This window comes from Gossypium arboreum, chromosome 11, assembly GCF_025698485.1.
Source record: "Gossypium arboreum isolate Shixiya-1 chromosome 11, ASM2569848v2, whole genome shotgun sequence".
Classification (NCBI taxonomy): Eukaryota; Viridiplantae; Streptophyta; class Magnoliopsida; order Malvales; family Malvaceae; genus Gossypium; species Gossypium arboreum.
The window spans coordinates 60622534-60637587 of NC_069080.1; positions in this window are offsets into that span (position 1 = coordinate 60622534).

The window sequence follows — 15054 nt, forward strand, 5'->3', positions numbered from 1 at the left end:
GTCTAAGGATCATGAGGGGGTGGTCTGACGGCCGGATTCGTACGAACGAACTTGGCAAACCATTCATTCATAGCTTGGAAGAAGGCTTCTCGAGCCCCTGCTCCCTGACTAACTGTAATGGGCCTTTCACTACATCTAGTGGCATTGTCTTTCTGGGGGAGCAGGCGCATTACTTTCTACATCATCTGTACCACCTCGTTCGGGATCCGTAACTATAAAAGAAAAACATTTTAAAATCGTCAAGAGGCGTCATAGTATCAAAATATAAGTATGGCATGTATAGCTAGACTCTTACTCATACTGAATATTCTGAGAACTGACTAAACTCTTGCTCTGATACCAATAAATGTAACACCCCTTACCCGAGACCGTCGTCGGAGTCAAGCACGAGGCATTACTAGACTTATCATACTTGTTCGGGGCATAAAATTTTTTAAAAAAAAAATTAATTTGCTCGCATTCATCCAATAAATCCCTAAAAAGTGCCTTCGAGGCCCTAAAATGTACAGTTGGAATGGTTCAGGACCAAACCGGCAACATTAAAAAATTTCCAATTACTTACACAAATCAAAACAATTTATTTCACTAATCATAATAAAACTATCCATCTGCAAAGTAGTCACTAAATTAATTATAACTTGAGTTAGGAAACTCAAAATTTAAATCCATAAATCTTGCCTGAAACTAGACTCACATATCTTCTTACCATAAATTTTCCAGAATTTTTTGTTTGGCCAATTAGTACAGGTTATTCATTAAAGGTTCCCCTATTTTGCAGTTCAGTGGACTTGACCTCCCTTTACTAAAAATCAATTATCTCATTTTACAGAATTCAGATAATATTTCTGTTTGTTTTTAATGAAAATAGACTCACTAAGGAATCAATAAATATAAAGTATGACTTATAATTATTTTTTAAAATTTCTAGGGATTTCCAAATTTTGAATAGGGGATCATAAACTCACTCTGAACCAGTCTTACAAAAATTTAAATATCTCAGAATATAGGCTCCTTTGCTTTCTTTGTTTCTTTCTTATGAAAATAGACTCAATAATATTTAATTCTACATCTCATTCACCATTTAATTCCATTTCTACATTTTTTAGTGATTTTTCAAAACCATGTCACTACTGCTATTTCCTAACTGTTCCGTGGCTAACTCTTACTCCATAATTTCTTTTGTAACATCCTGATTTTCGGGATATTTGTAATTTTCAAGAATTTGGTAAAATTTATTTTAATTTTTTGTATTTGGTTGTGAAATTCATAATTGGAGTATGTAAATGGGCCTATGGAGGGCCCATGTGTTGGCCGAAACCCGATGGAGTTTTTGAATTTTGGACTTAAGGAGTTAGGGGCATTGGTTAGGTGGCCTTATTAAAAGATGGGTAAAATGTAACACAAGAAAGCCCCTGGAAAAGTGGCTAAGTAACGCCACTAAGGAGTTTAAAAGGTGGCATGTAAGTGGTTGGGGGAAACCAAGGTTCGATCCATTAAGCTGGCAATTGTGTTGTTATTTTTATGTCTTGAGCATGCAGGAGTTGGAAGTTGACTGGAACTCTGTTGGAGAGAGTTTGAATCAGTCAAATGCATGGATTAAGGAGTGATAAGGAGAGAGATTTTAGGGATTTGAAGGGAGGCTTAGAGTTTGCTGAATAGTGGGAGTTAGGAATGAGAAATCAGCTTAGGGGTACTAGGGTGGGTATTTTGACATTAGGGGCTTAGGTTGTGTCGTTTTCTTTGTTTAAACATCAAAGAGTGATTCTTTTTCTCCTCTTTTTCTTCTCTAGTAGAAATTACCACTCTTTCCATCCATCTTTCTTTCTTTTCTTTCCCAAAACCAGTCTACTATTCCCTTTTCTTCTTTTCACCCTTGCTGAATAGCCACAAGAGCCGAAACCTGTGAAGATTGATTGTGCCAATTGCTTTTAGACCAGCAACCTTCTTTCCTCTTTATTGTGGTGACCGATTCCTTCAAACTCTAAAAGTCCCCGACGGCAACACCAATACAAGCCACCACACCATTTCTTTTCCTTGGTCCTAAAAGCTGAAATACCTTAGTTCTAGTGGCATAGTCGAACCTATGGACCTCTAGGATTCGAAGGCTGCTAGGTGGTTGAAAGCTGAGTTTACTTTGGATCTAAGCAGAGCAGAAGGGAAGACTGCGGTAAGTACTCGTTTTCAAATCGATTCAGTGGTATAAATATTGGGAAAAGCCAAAACCCCCTATGGTTTAGGGAGGTTGTTGTTTTGAGGCATAGGCCTTGTGGGGCCTTTTCTTTTGACTTGTATGGTTTGTGTAGTGAAATAGATAAGTTTGGAGGAGCAGCAAGGCTTGAAGTATCAGTTTTGGATAAGCTTGAATCGAATCGTCGGACCCTGTGATGGTAAAGGATCTATGGCTATTAGTGGTTCTTTAGCCGAATATGGTAAGGTGGACTTTAGGTTTGATTGCTTGAACTGTAAACTAAGAATGGTGGTGATTAATTGTAGGTTTTCGTGGAAGACATTGTTAGCAAACGTTACGAAACAGGTGTGTAACAACCCTCGTAGTAGCTTAGGCTAATATTCGCTGAAAAGCCGAAATGTTAAAATTCCGATATTTTGGGAACTTGAGATTTTGCATGTGGTTTTAGATGCGATAGATACGGTATGGTCAGTGGTTGGATCGATGGAACAAGTAAGAGCGCAATTTTGTGCACGTCGGTAAGTTGGGCCTCAGTGGGCTAGAATTGGGCTCAATGGGCTTCGGGCTCATTTGGGTAAAAATGATAGAAAATGGAATTTGAAGAAGTTGCATGTCAACACCGTTAATATGGTTGTAAAATTTGATCACGTGGGCTTAATGGGTTAAATCGGCATTCGTAGGGCCCACTAGGGGGTTTTGGGCCCAAAAGCCCGAATTTGATAAAGTGTGTTAAAATCATTGCTTAAACACCTGGAAATATTGATAACTGTTAATGAATGTGGAAAACCCATAATATTTGGTAAATTTACAAAAGTACCCTTAAAATATGAGAAATGACTGTTTTGGCTCTAGGTTAAAATGACCATTATACTCCGAGTGTTTAATTATGAATATGATGCATGAGACTTTGATATACATGATATGACATGATATGACATGATATGTACATGATATGTTATGAGATGCACAAGATATATTCATTATATGCATGGGTTGGGTTTGATATAAATGGAAGAAGTGCAAAAAGGGCTTTGCCCCAGTTTACCGAGAAGGGCTTTGACCTAGTTAATCAAAAAGGGCTTTGCCCCAGTTATTAAAAGAGGCTAGGCCTCGGTTATATGATAAAGCGACTATCTTTGCCGATTAGGAGTGTTTGGTTGGGTAGGTTGAGTTATTCCCCACATGGAGAGTTTGGTTGGTACGGGTGGAGAGTAGCAGATGGGGGGTTGAGTAGTCTCCCCAAATGGGCTTGCATACATTCATTGATATTACATGTGATATTGAAATGGGCCTATGGGCCATACCGCTTACAGTAAAGGCTTCAGCCTAGCGATATGATTTATGATAAGGCTTCGGCCCAGTAACTATTAAACGAAAGGCTTCGGCCCAGTATGCTGATATTGGATGGGCTCCGAAAAGGGCTTGTTGCACACTGAATTCCCAAAGTCACCCCCTTTTCGTTAACCTTGCAGGTGAGCCTTGATGAGGAGTCTTGGAGCCAGAGGGGATACAGAGTGGCCATGGTGATCGGTTTTGAACTATGCAAAAGAGTAACCGGTTATTTTATTTTAGTTTATCTTAACTGTTAATATTATTTGTTTTTGGGTTGTAATAAGGCCATTTTAACTATTTTATGGAATTATTTTATTCTTCTTATAATAACTCTAAATTTTTCTGATAATAATTCAAAATGGGCTAGACTTAGGGCGCGTTTTCAAAATGATACTTGTTTTCAAAATAACGCAGCGATACAATTAATCGGTTTATCAAAAAATATCTACTTAAATGAATTTCAACTCGTTTATCAAAGTGTGGCAATGGTTGTGGGCATGTCTAGGATTGGATCCATTCAAGAGCTTGGTACTTAAGTAGCCTTCACAGCTCACCTCCTCTGTATCGGATACCTACCTGGTGCATAGCTTCCATTCACTTTGATCATATAGCAAAGACTATCTTTTAACACTAGGAAGGACGTTGAATGAGGCGTAGGTTTTTCTTAAAAACTTCAATGTGACTTGTCGGATCCGGCCATAATGTCTGGGCCGGGTTCGGGGTGTTACATTTAGTTGTATCAGAGCCAGGTTGCAACAATTCGGCTGTGGGTTTCTAAACGGGTTTAAAATCAAGAATTTCAAAACAAGGGTATTTTAAATCAATTTTTAAATAATTTCTATTTTTTGTGACCAAATACATGTTTTTGTTTTAAATGGTTTGAAGAAAGAAGTGGCACACTGAATCCTTGGCACCAAGTCTATAAGTATACTTTCTTTTACGCCGTGTGATATTGATGCTATGAATAGAACTAAGACCCTACCATGATACTTTAGATAGGGTAGAGCTGTAAAATAGTAAGATTGAGACTGTAGCTAGCCTACGACGTTGCAAGAACAATCCTTGGACTACCATATTTCCATAAAACATCTTGTAATAAACAACTAAAATATTAAACTAATATCATAAAATTCGTAATCAAATAATTCGATACGAGTACAAGGGGAGCTCGTGGATGAGGCCGCGGACATGGTCGCGGAAGGGTGCAAGCTGAATCTTCATCCTCAGGACATAGGCTAGCTGAGGAGGCATTCGTGCCACAGGCAACTGAGACTGGGTCACATGATCGGGCTGCGAGAGACGATGCTTTGTCTCAAGCGATGTTAAGGGTTTTTGAAAGGGTTGCTAGAGCTAGCACCAGGAGAGTGAATAGGGGATCCATCTCTGAGCGACTCCGGGCTAATGGAGCAGAGGTTTTTAGGGGCGTATCTGAAATAGCCGCAAACGTGGCTGAATATTGGCTAGAGGCAACATAGCAGATTATGGATGACCTAGATTGCTCTGTGTTTGCTATGAGATGAGGCATACCGGTGGTGGGTCACTGTAAGGGAGAGCACCCCGATCGAACGAGTAACCTGGGAACTGTTCAAGACTGCTTTTAAGGGGAGGTATGTTGGAGCTAGTTATGTGGATGCCCGTCAAAAGGAATTTTTGAATCTGGTTCAGGGTAATAAGACTGTTGTAGAGTATGAGGCAGAATTCTTGAGGCTGAGTCAATATGCTAGCGGGATAGTTGCGACTGAATATGAGCGTAGTGTTCAATTCAAGGATTGCCTCCGCGATGAACTTAGGGTGCTGATAGCTCCACAGAGAGAGCGTGATTTCGCTGCGTTGGTAGAGAAGGCTAAGATAGCCGAGAAAGTAAAATGAACTGAATGGCAGAATCGTGAGAGGGATCGACCCAGATTCAGGAGGGATTCTAGACCCTCGGATGCTACAAATAGAATGCTAAAAGAGCTAGAATGGAGGAATCGGCTCGAGCAGTTCCGGTGCATACTTTTAGACCACAGGCTTGCAGGGACTGTGGCAGAGTGCATATGGGGGAGTGCTAGAAATGAACTGGAGCATGTTTTCGATGTGGGTCAAAGGAACATAAGTTCAGAGAGTGTCCTAAGAGAGCAGCTCAGGATCAAGTTGCAGAGCAAAGAGGTGTCCAACCACTGCGAGGAGGACCACCACCACAGAAAGGCCGTGGGCAAAGTAGAGGTGGTAATGGTAATGGACGTGGATGTGGGGCACCTGGCAGCGGTGCTGGACATGCGGAAGCTCGATAGCCGAAGCTGGTTTATGCTGCACAGCGTCGTGAGGAGGGTGATGCTCCTGATGTTATAACTGGTACGTTTTTCATTCATACCACGCCCTACACTGCTCTGATTGATGTTGGTTCCACTCATTCGTATGTTGTCTGTAATGTATCTAGGGCATTGGGTAAGCTTCCTGAGGAGACTGTGAGCGGGGTATCAGTGATAAGTCATTTAGGACACTAGGTTAAGGTAGATAAACTCTTTAGGGAGGTGCCTTTAGAGACATAAAATAGGATATTCGTAGGAGATTTGATGCAGCTGCCATTTGGGGAATTTGATCTTATTTTGGGAATGGACTGGCTAACTAAGCATAGGGCGACGTTGGATTGTGCTTTTAAGAGGATGGTGCTAAGAACTACCGAGGATGAGGAGATAATGGTCATAGGAGAGCGAAGGAACTATTTGTCCAATGCTGTATCGACTTTAAGGGCTGAGAGGTTGATTCGGAAAGGTTGTGAGGCGTTTTTAGCATTTGTGAGTCAAGCTGAACCTGAGGGGATGACTGTGGAGTCAGTTAGGACCATCGAAGAATTTCAAGATGTATTTCTGGAGGAACTTCCTGGACTACCTCTGAACAGAGAAGTCGAGTTCGGAATCGACATGTTACCTGGAACAGCTCCAGTATCCATTGCACCTTATCAGATGGCACCAAAGGAATTGGTGGAACTGAAAGCTCAGATTCAAGAACTGTTGGATAGAGGGTTTATAAGACCAAGTGTTTCTCCTTGGGCACACCAGTGCTGTTCGTAAAGAAGAAAGATGGGACCATACGGATGTGTATTGATTATCAGGAGTTGAACAAACTAACGATCAAGAACAAGTATCTGTTGCCAAGAATCGACAATCTATTCGACCAACCGAGAGGAGCTTCAGTATTTTCTAAGATTGACCTGCGGTCAGGATATCATCAGTTGAGAGTCAAAGAAGAGGATATTCATAAGACAGTATTTAGAACTCGATATGGTCATTACGAGTTTCTAGTTATGCCCTTTGGTTTGACTAATGCACCGGCAGCATTCATGGATTTGATGAATCGGGTATTTCAACTGTATTTGGATCAGTTCGTAGTCATTTTTATTGATGATATCTTAGTGTACACGGAAACAGAAGAGAAGCATGATGAGCATCTTCGTATTGTGCTGCAAGTGCTAAGGGAAAAGCAACTCTATACAAAGTTCAGTAAGTGCGAGTTTTGGTTGAATGAAGTAACCTTCTTGGGGCATGTTCTGTCTGATGAGGGGATCAAGGTAGACCCTCAGAAGATTGAGGCAATTCTAGAGTGGAAGCCACCGAGGTCAGTAACGGAAATTCAGAGTTTTTTGGGGTTGGCAGGTTATTACCGAAGATTTGTGGAAGGATTTTCTTTGCTGGCAGTGCCGTTAACGAAACTTATAAGGAAGGGAGCACCGTTTATTTGGAACAATAAGCAGCAAGAGGCTTTTGAGAAGTTAGAGAAGGTTCTGACTGAGGCACCAGTGTTGATTCAGCCAGAGTCTGGTAAGGATTTCACTATGTACAGTGACGCGTCACATGTAGGTTTGGGCTGTGTGTTGATGCAAGAGGGTAAAGTGGTCGCTTATGCTTCACGACAACTTAAGCCTCATGAGGTAAACTATCCTACTCATGACTTGGATTTGGCAGCAGTGATCTTTGCGCTTAAGATATGGAGGCACTACTTGTATGGGGAGAGATGCATTATCTATACAGACCATAAGAGTCTTGAGTACTTGCTGACTCAAAAGGAGCTGAATCTTAGGCAGCGATGGTGGATAGAGTTGTTAAAGGACTATGACTGTTTGATTGAGTACCATCTTGGTAAGGCAAATGTCGTGGCTGATGCGCTGAGTCGAAGGACTGTGGCAAAATTGAGGGCAATGTTTACTCGTTTAAGCTTGTTTGACGATGGAAGCTTATTAGCAGAATTACAAGTGAAATCGACTTGGGTGGAGCAGATTAAGAAGCAGCAGTTGGTGGATGGGTCATTGGTTTCTCGATTTTAGCAAGCTAAGAAGGGCGAGAATCCAGACTTTGGATTAAATGGTGATGGGGTTCTTTATTTTCGGAGAAGAATTTCTATGCCAAAGGACTCTAATTTGAGATTGATGATTTTGAGGGAGGCACATGGTGGACCTTGTGCTATGCATCTAGGAGGGAGTAAGATGTATCGAGACTTGCGAGAGCTATATTAGTGGCCTGGGCTTAAGTGAGAAGTGGCTGAATTTGTGGGAAAATGTTTGACGTGTCAACGAGTAAAGGCCGAGCATCAACTACCTTTAAGATTGTTACAGTCGGTGAAGATACCACTTTGGAAATGAGAAAGGGTGACCATGGATTTTGTGAGTGGTCTGCTATTGACACATTCCAAGAAGGACTCAGTTTGGGTGATTGTGGATAGGCTGACGAAATCTGCCCATTTCATACCTGTCCGAGTCGATTACTCACTTTAGAGGTTGGCCAAGTTGTATGTGGCAGAGATAGTGCGGTTGCATGGGGTGCCAGTATCGATTATTTCTGACCGAGACCTAAGGTTTACATCTCGGTTTTGGCAGAAGTTGCATGAGGCGTTGGGAATGCGATTAGATTTTAGTACGGCTTTTCACCCTCAGTAGGATGGGCAGTCAGAGAGAGTCATTCAGACTCTAGAAGACATGTTGAGGGGTTGTGTTATTGATTTTAGGGGTAGTTGGGAGGATTACTTGCCATTGGCGGAGTTCACGTGTAACACTCCGTACCCGAGACCGTTTTCAGAGACGGACACGAGGGGTTAACGGGCTTAATCCACTTATTTTCACAGTCCATTTGAAAATTTTCCAGACAAGCTGGTTACTGCATCACTGTCGCCTTAAAAATCATATCTTGAGTTTCAAAACTCGAAAACCAGTTTTGTAAATTTTTCCTGAAACTAGACTCACATGTTCATCTACAATTTGTTTTATAGAATTTTTGGTCGAGCCAATTAGTACAATTTATAAGTTAAAGTCTCCCCTGTTTTAGGGTTCGACTACACTGACCTTTGCGTATTACGACTTGGATATCTCCCTGTACAGGATTTCAATACTGATGTCGTGTGTTTCTATAGAAACTAGACTCGAAAAGGAATCTATACATATATGGCATGACTTCTAATTATCTCTGGTTAATTTATAATGAATTTCCAAATTCGGAATAGGGAATCCAGAAACCGTTCTGCCCTGTCTCACGAAAACTTAAATATCTCATAATATACTGTTCATATGATCATTTTGTTACTTTCCTATGAAAATAGATTCATCAAGGTTCGATTAAATAATTTATTCACTATTTAATTCCATTCCTACTATTTTTAGTGATTTTTCACATTCACGTCACTGCTGCTATCAGCATCTATTTTTAAGGTAGACTTTACCTATTACATAGTTTCCATGATTCAACTAGCCCTTTTGCATAAATAGCACAAAATATGATCATGATTAACCATTCCAATGGGTAATCGTTCCCAAACATTTCCATACCTCTTAATGAACATCATAAAAGACGATTATAATACTAAGCTCAAAGTGTATATAAGCCATTTTCGCATGGCTATCCAAATTTATACAAAACCAAAGGGTCCATGACCAACAACAAAACGGGTAGTCCTATACATGCCATTTCAAAGTTCAACCAAAAGTGTACCAAAAGGGGCTTTGATAGTGTGGGCGACTTCGACTTCGACACTCCCGAGTCCGATAGCTGACAAACCAAAATTTATAAAACAGAGATCCAAAGAAACGGAGTAAGCATTTAATGCTTAGTAAGTTTTGAGCAATGAAATTAGGCTCCACTGAAGTATAGCATTCATATAACTAAATGGATAATTTCATATACACATGTAACACCCCGTACCCGAGACCGTTGTCGGAGTCGAACACGAGGTGCTAACCGACTTAATTAATTTACTTTCACAGTCCATAAAAATTTTTCCATGCAAGCTGGTTACTGCGTCACAGTCGCCTTAAAAATCATATCTTGAGTTTCAAAGCTCAAAAATCAGTTTCGTAATTTTTCCCTGAAACTAGACTCATATTTCCATCTACAATTTTTTTCTAGAATTTTTGGTCAGGCCAATTAATACAGTTTATTAGTTAAAGTCTCCCCTAATCCAGGGTTCGACTACACTGACCTTCATGCATTACGAATTGGATATCTCTCTATACAGGGCTTCAATACTGATGCCGTTTGTTTCTATAGAAACTAGACTCAAGGAGGAATCTATACATATATGGAATGACTCCTAATTATCTTTGGTTAATTTATAGTGAATTTCAGAAGTCTGAACAGGGATTCCAGAAACCGTTCTGGCCCTGTTTCACGAGAACCTAAACATCTTTTAATATACAACTCATATGACCGTTTCGTTTCTTCCATATGAAAGTAGATTCAGCAAGGTTCATTTACATAATTTATTCACTATTTAATTCCATTCCTAAAATTTTTTGTGATTTTTCAAATCCACACCACTGCTGCTGACAGCATCTGCCTTTGAGGTAGACATTACCTATTTCATAATTTCCATGATTCAATTAGCCCTTTTTGCAACATGGCACAAAGAATGATCATGATTAACCATTCCAATGGCTAATCGTTTCCAAACATTTCCATACCTCTCGACGGACGACATACAAAACGATTATAATGCTATGATCAAGTATACTTAAGCCATTTTCGCATGGCTATCCAAATTTATACAAAATCCAAGGGGTCTATGACCAACAAACGAAAGAGTAGTCCTATACATTGACCAAAATATCCTCTCACTACTAGTCTATTCTATACATGCCATAAGATATTCCAAAACGTAGCAGTACCAAACAAGGGTAGTGATAGTGTGACTAGTTGCTGACGATCCCCGAGCCTGTAGCTTCCAAATGAGATCTATAAAACAGAGGAAACAAAGTACACGGAGTAAGCATTAAAATGCTTAGTAAGTTTCAAGCAGTGTCAACAGATAACAATCAACTTATAACATAATTGTTCATATTTTTACTTCACTCTTCCTTCGGGCATACCAACCCTTTTTCCGAATATGCACGCCTCATCATATGTAATAGGCGATAAATTCTCACTTGACGGTGACCTCTTATGATCATAGGTGCATTACCTATTTTACCGACTTTCCACATTGACCAAATGCACAATAATCATAGAACAGTCTTATTGCTTTACTCACATGTGCATCACATGACGACCTTGTGATTTAGTCTAAGTCAAACTTAAATATAATCTCAAATACATACCTGACCAACTTAAAGCATTGAACGTATTTATTACTAATTGTCACTGTGAAGTCGCATAATCTTACGCTTTACTTGAATCTTCAGCAAAACCTTTAGTTCGGGGCTTACCCGGACAAAATCTCCACACGTAGTCATCGGGTCATTAGAGCTCGGATGTAGTATGAGCACGAAGCCTACGGTCATTAATCAGTGATAATATTCTCGCATAAAGCCTGCGGGGTTTTAACCCGGATATAGTACTGACACAAATGCCCTTCGGGACTTATCACATTTATACACTTCCACATCCATCACTTTGGCCACTCGGCCCTATCACATATATACACTTTCACATTCATCACATTGGCCATTAGGCCTTATCACATATATATACACCTTCTCATTCATCACATCGGCCATTAGGCCTTATCACATATATATACATTTTCACATTCATCACATCGGCCATTAGGCCTTATCACATATATATACACTTTCACATTCATCACATCGGCCATTAGGCCTTATCACATATATATACACTTCCACATTCATCACATCGGCCATTAGGCGTTATCACATATATATACACTTTCACATTCATCACATCGGCCATTAGGCCTTATCACATATATATATCTCATACATATTTCATATTTTTCTTGTACATCAATTTCAGCAATAGCTTATGAGCAACTCAAATAGTTTCATCAAAGTTTACAACAAAATCACATATTCACTACAAGCAGTTTTTCTAAGCAACAGTCACTAAACTGTTTATAACTGGAGCTACAAAACTCAAAATCAATTGCCGTTAATTTTCCCCGAATGTAGACTCATGTATCTTTCATCCATAAAATTTTCAGAATTTTAGGTGTGGCCAATCAATACCAGATTTTTCTTAAAGTTTCCCCTATTTCACTGTTTGACTAACCTGACCAGTCTTCACTACAAATCAAAATTCTCATTGTACAGAATTCAAAGTATGTTCTACTTGATTTAATTTGAAACTAGACTCATTAAGGAGTCTAAGCATATAAATTTTATCTTGTAACCATTTTTGTACAAATTATAGTGATTTTCTTAAAACCGAACAGGGGATTTCGGAGTCATTCTGACACCATCTCACACAACTTTAAATATCTCTTTATAGGAAATTTCCTTACTTACACGGTCTCTTTTATAAGAAACTAGACTAATTAAGCTTTGATTTTATATTTTATTCAGCCTATAATTCCACACCAAACATTTATAGTGATTTTCTAAAATCACATTACTGCTGCTGTCTTGAGCAAATTATTACAATTTGCTCTTAAATTTCCAAGTCCAAACACTTAGGAACTTACCATTTGAGTTTAAGACATATCATGGCCACATCATATCTTATTAAATCAACTCATTATATCCTATTATAGTTGAATTTACTCAACATTTAATCACTTAAAACTTACCTCGGAAGTTGCCGAACAATTACGACAGCTATTCGATCACCTCTTTCTTTCCCTTATCCAACTTTGATCCTCTAGGCTCTTGAGCTAGATCAAACAATTTACTTCCCAAATTAAACATAGTCATATGACATCCATATACATTTTATACTAGACGAAATGTACCATCAAGATATACTTTACTCAAATAATTTACATTGGCCGATCATGTATAATGTTTTGTAACTTAATAAACTTATCATACATTATGTATTCATAATATTTGTGCAGCCAATTATCCATGGTCATACACACACAATCAAAAATAAATACCAAATTTTCATATCCTTTAGGCCCTAAGCCGAATACACTTGTCACGTTCACCTACATTTTTTCAAGTACAACATTCTCATATTCGGCATTAGTATCAAGCATAATAGCTAATTCTTCCCACCATTTCATCAATGCAATCATACCATCACAAATCAACTTAAAATAACCATATCTAATAATCAAATACCTATAGCATTGCACATTTCTCACATAGCGAGTACAACTAAATTCATTATTAATATATATATATATCTAAACACTTAACTACAAGATTTAATCACCATTATCAAATCATAAAACAGCTTATAACCATCATCTATATTTACTTCACATAAACCGAAATAACCATTACATCATCTTTAAAACACTTAGCATTTTACCCATTTAATCAAGCCAACTCTCAAGACCATTCCATTACACAAATTATACCATAAATCATACTTACAATTTCAGTTAATGCATGACCGAAACTCACCATCATCAACATCATTATCAAACCAAAACCAAAACACGTCTATCATCCGTATACCAAGCTTACCAAAACAAACTACTATGAGTTTCAAGAATCATTCAATACATACCTCATTCTAGCTATCTTCTAAGCCAAAAATCAAGGCAACCAAACTTTCTTCTTTCTTTCCTTTTTCGGTCAAGAGGAACAAAGAGGATGAAGCCTCTTTTTTTTTCTTCTAGGTACGGCAAGATGGGGGAAAAGAAGGATGACACACCTTGTTTCTATCACTCTCCCATTCTTTTAATTATTCTTTCTTCCATACTATAAAGCCATTAACTATTGTCATGCTAAAATAAAATGCATATAATATCTATCAACCATCGTTATGGCCGGCCACTAAATTAAATGTGGTCCATTTGACATGCAAGTCCGTCATGTCAATAACTCATGCATTATTTGGCCACTTTAAATTTCACCTATCACATTTTCAAGTCCTATCACATAGGTCCTTTCTTATAAATTAGCACCTAATTGATAAAATCAAGGCACAAAATATTCACACATACAAATTCCACATACAATAAGCACAGAATATAACATCTAATTATTTTTGTGACTCGGTTTTGTGGTCCCGAAACCACTTTCCGACTAGGGTCACATTAGGGGTGTCACAACACATATATTCTCAAAAATCAGTCCTACTTCACATTTCCAACCCTTATATTCATACATAAGGGATCAACTTAACCAAAAACCGGAAGCTCCTTAATCGACGGAGCGAATGCTATTTAAGAGGAATCAATTAATCCAATGCATGTACAACACATACCTCGTTGCTGAGATTTTACGAACGTATTAATTGAAATTATTACAGCAGATCGCTCATTCCCAAACTCAAGTAATCTTCGGATTTAGCTGGATATAACTACTTGCACAAGGCCTTGGTCTTAGCCGGATATGGTCACTAGCACAGATGCCTTCGGGACTTAGCCGGATATAGTTGCTAGCACAAATGCCTTCGGTCTTAGCCCGATATAGCAACTCGCATCGAATGCCTTCGGATCTTAGTCCCAAGTTATAGTCACCTAGCACAAAAGCCTTCGGGACTTAGCCCGATATCATTCGAATAACCATGCACATGTATCAATAAATCATGACACATCCATATTTCATTTTCATTACCAAAGCTCAAACACAAAACACTTATCACACTTACAAATTTCAGCTCAATAGCCACATACAAAGAGCATGATTTTGATTTACTTAAGACATAATCTAATCGAATCATAATCTAAGCTCCATTACTCGAAAACTTACCTCGGATGTTGTCAAACGATTTCGGTAGCTATTCGATCACTTTTTCCTTTCCCTTATCCAACTTTGGTCCTCTAAGCTCTTGAGCTAATTCAAACAAATTTAACTTATTAAAGTCTCATTATGCTAGCTTATGGTTAACATGACAATGAATTTGATGGGTCATATGGCCACCTTTAGCTCAAATACAAAATGGTCATACGCATTTTTATTCACATTAAGCAATTTAATACAATTCATTCGAACATCAAAAGAGAAGCTCAAGGTACTTAGCCCATATATACATTAGACATTAGAGTCACATATGTACGAAATCAAGAATCGAGTTCACCATATTAGCTAATATTCCCCTTAGCCAAATTTTCTAAGTCAAGATAAAGGCATCAATATGCTTCCCTCTAACCGAATACATGCAACACTAATCTTCTCATGTGGCCGAGTATGCATGTATATGTTGAGGCCAATTATA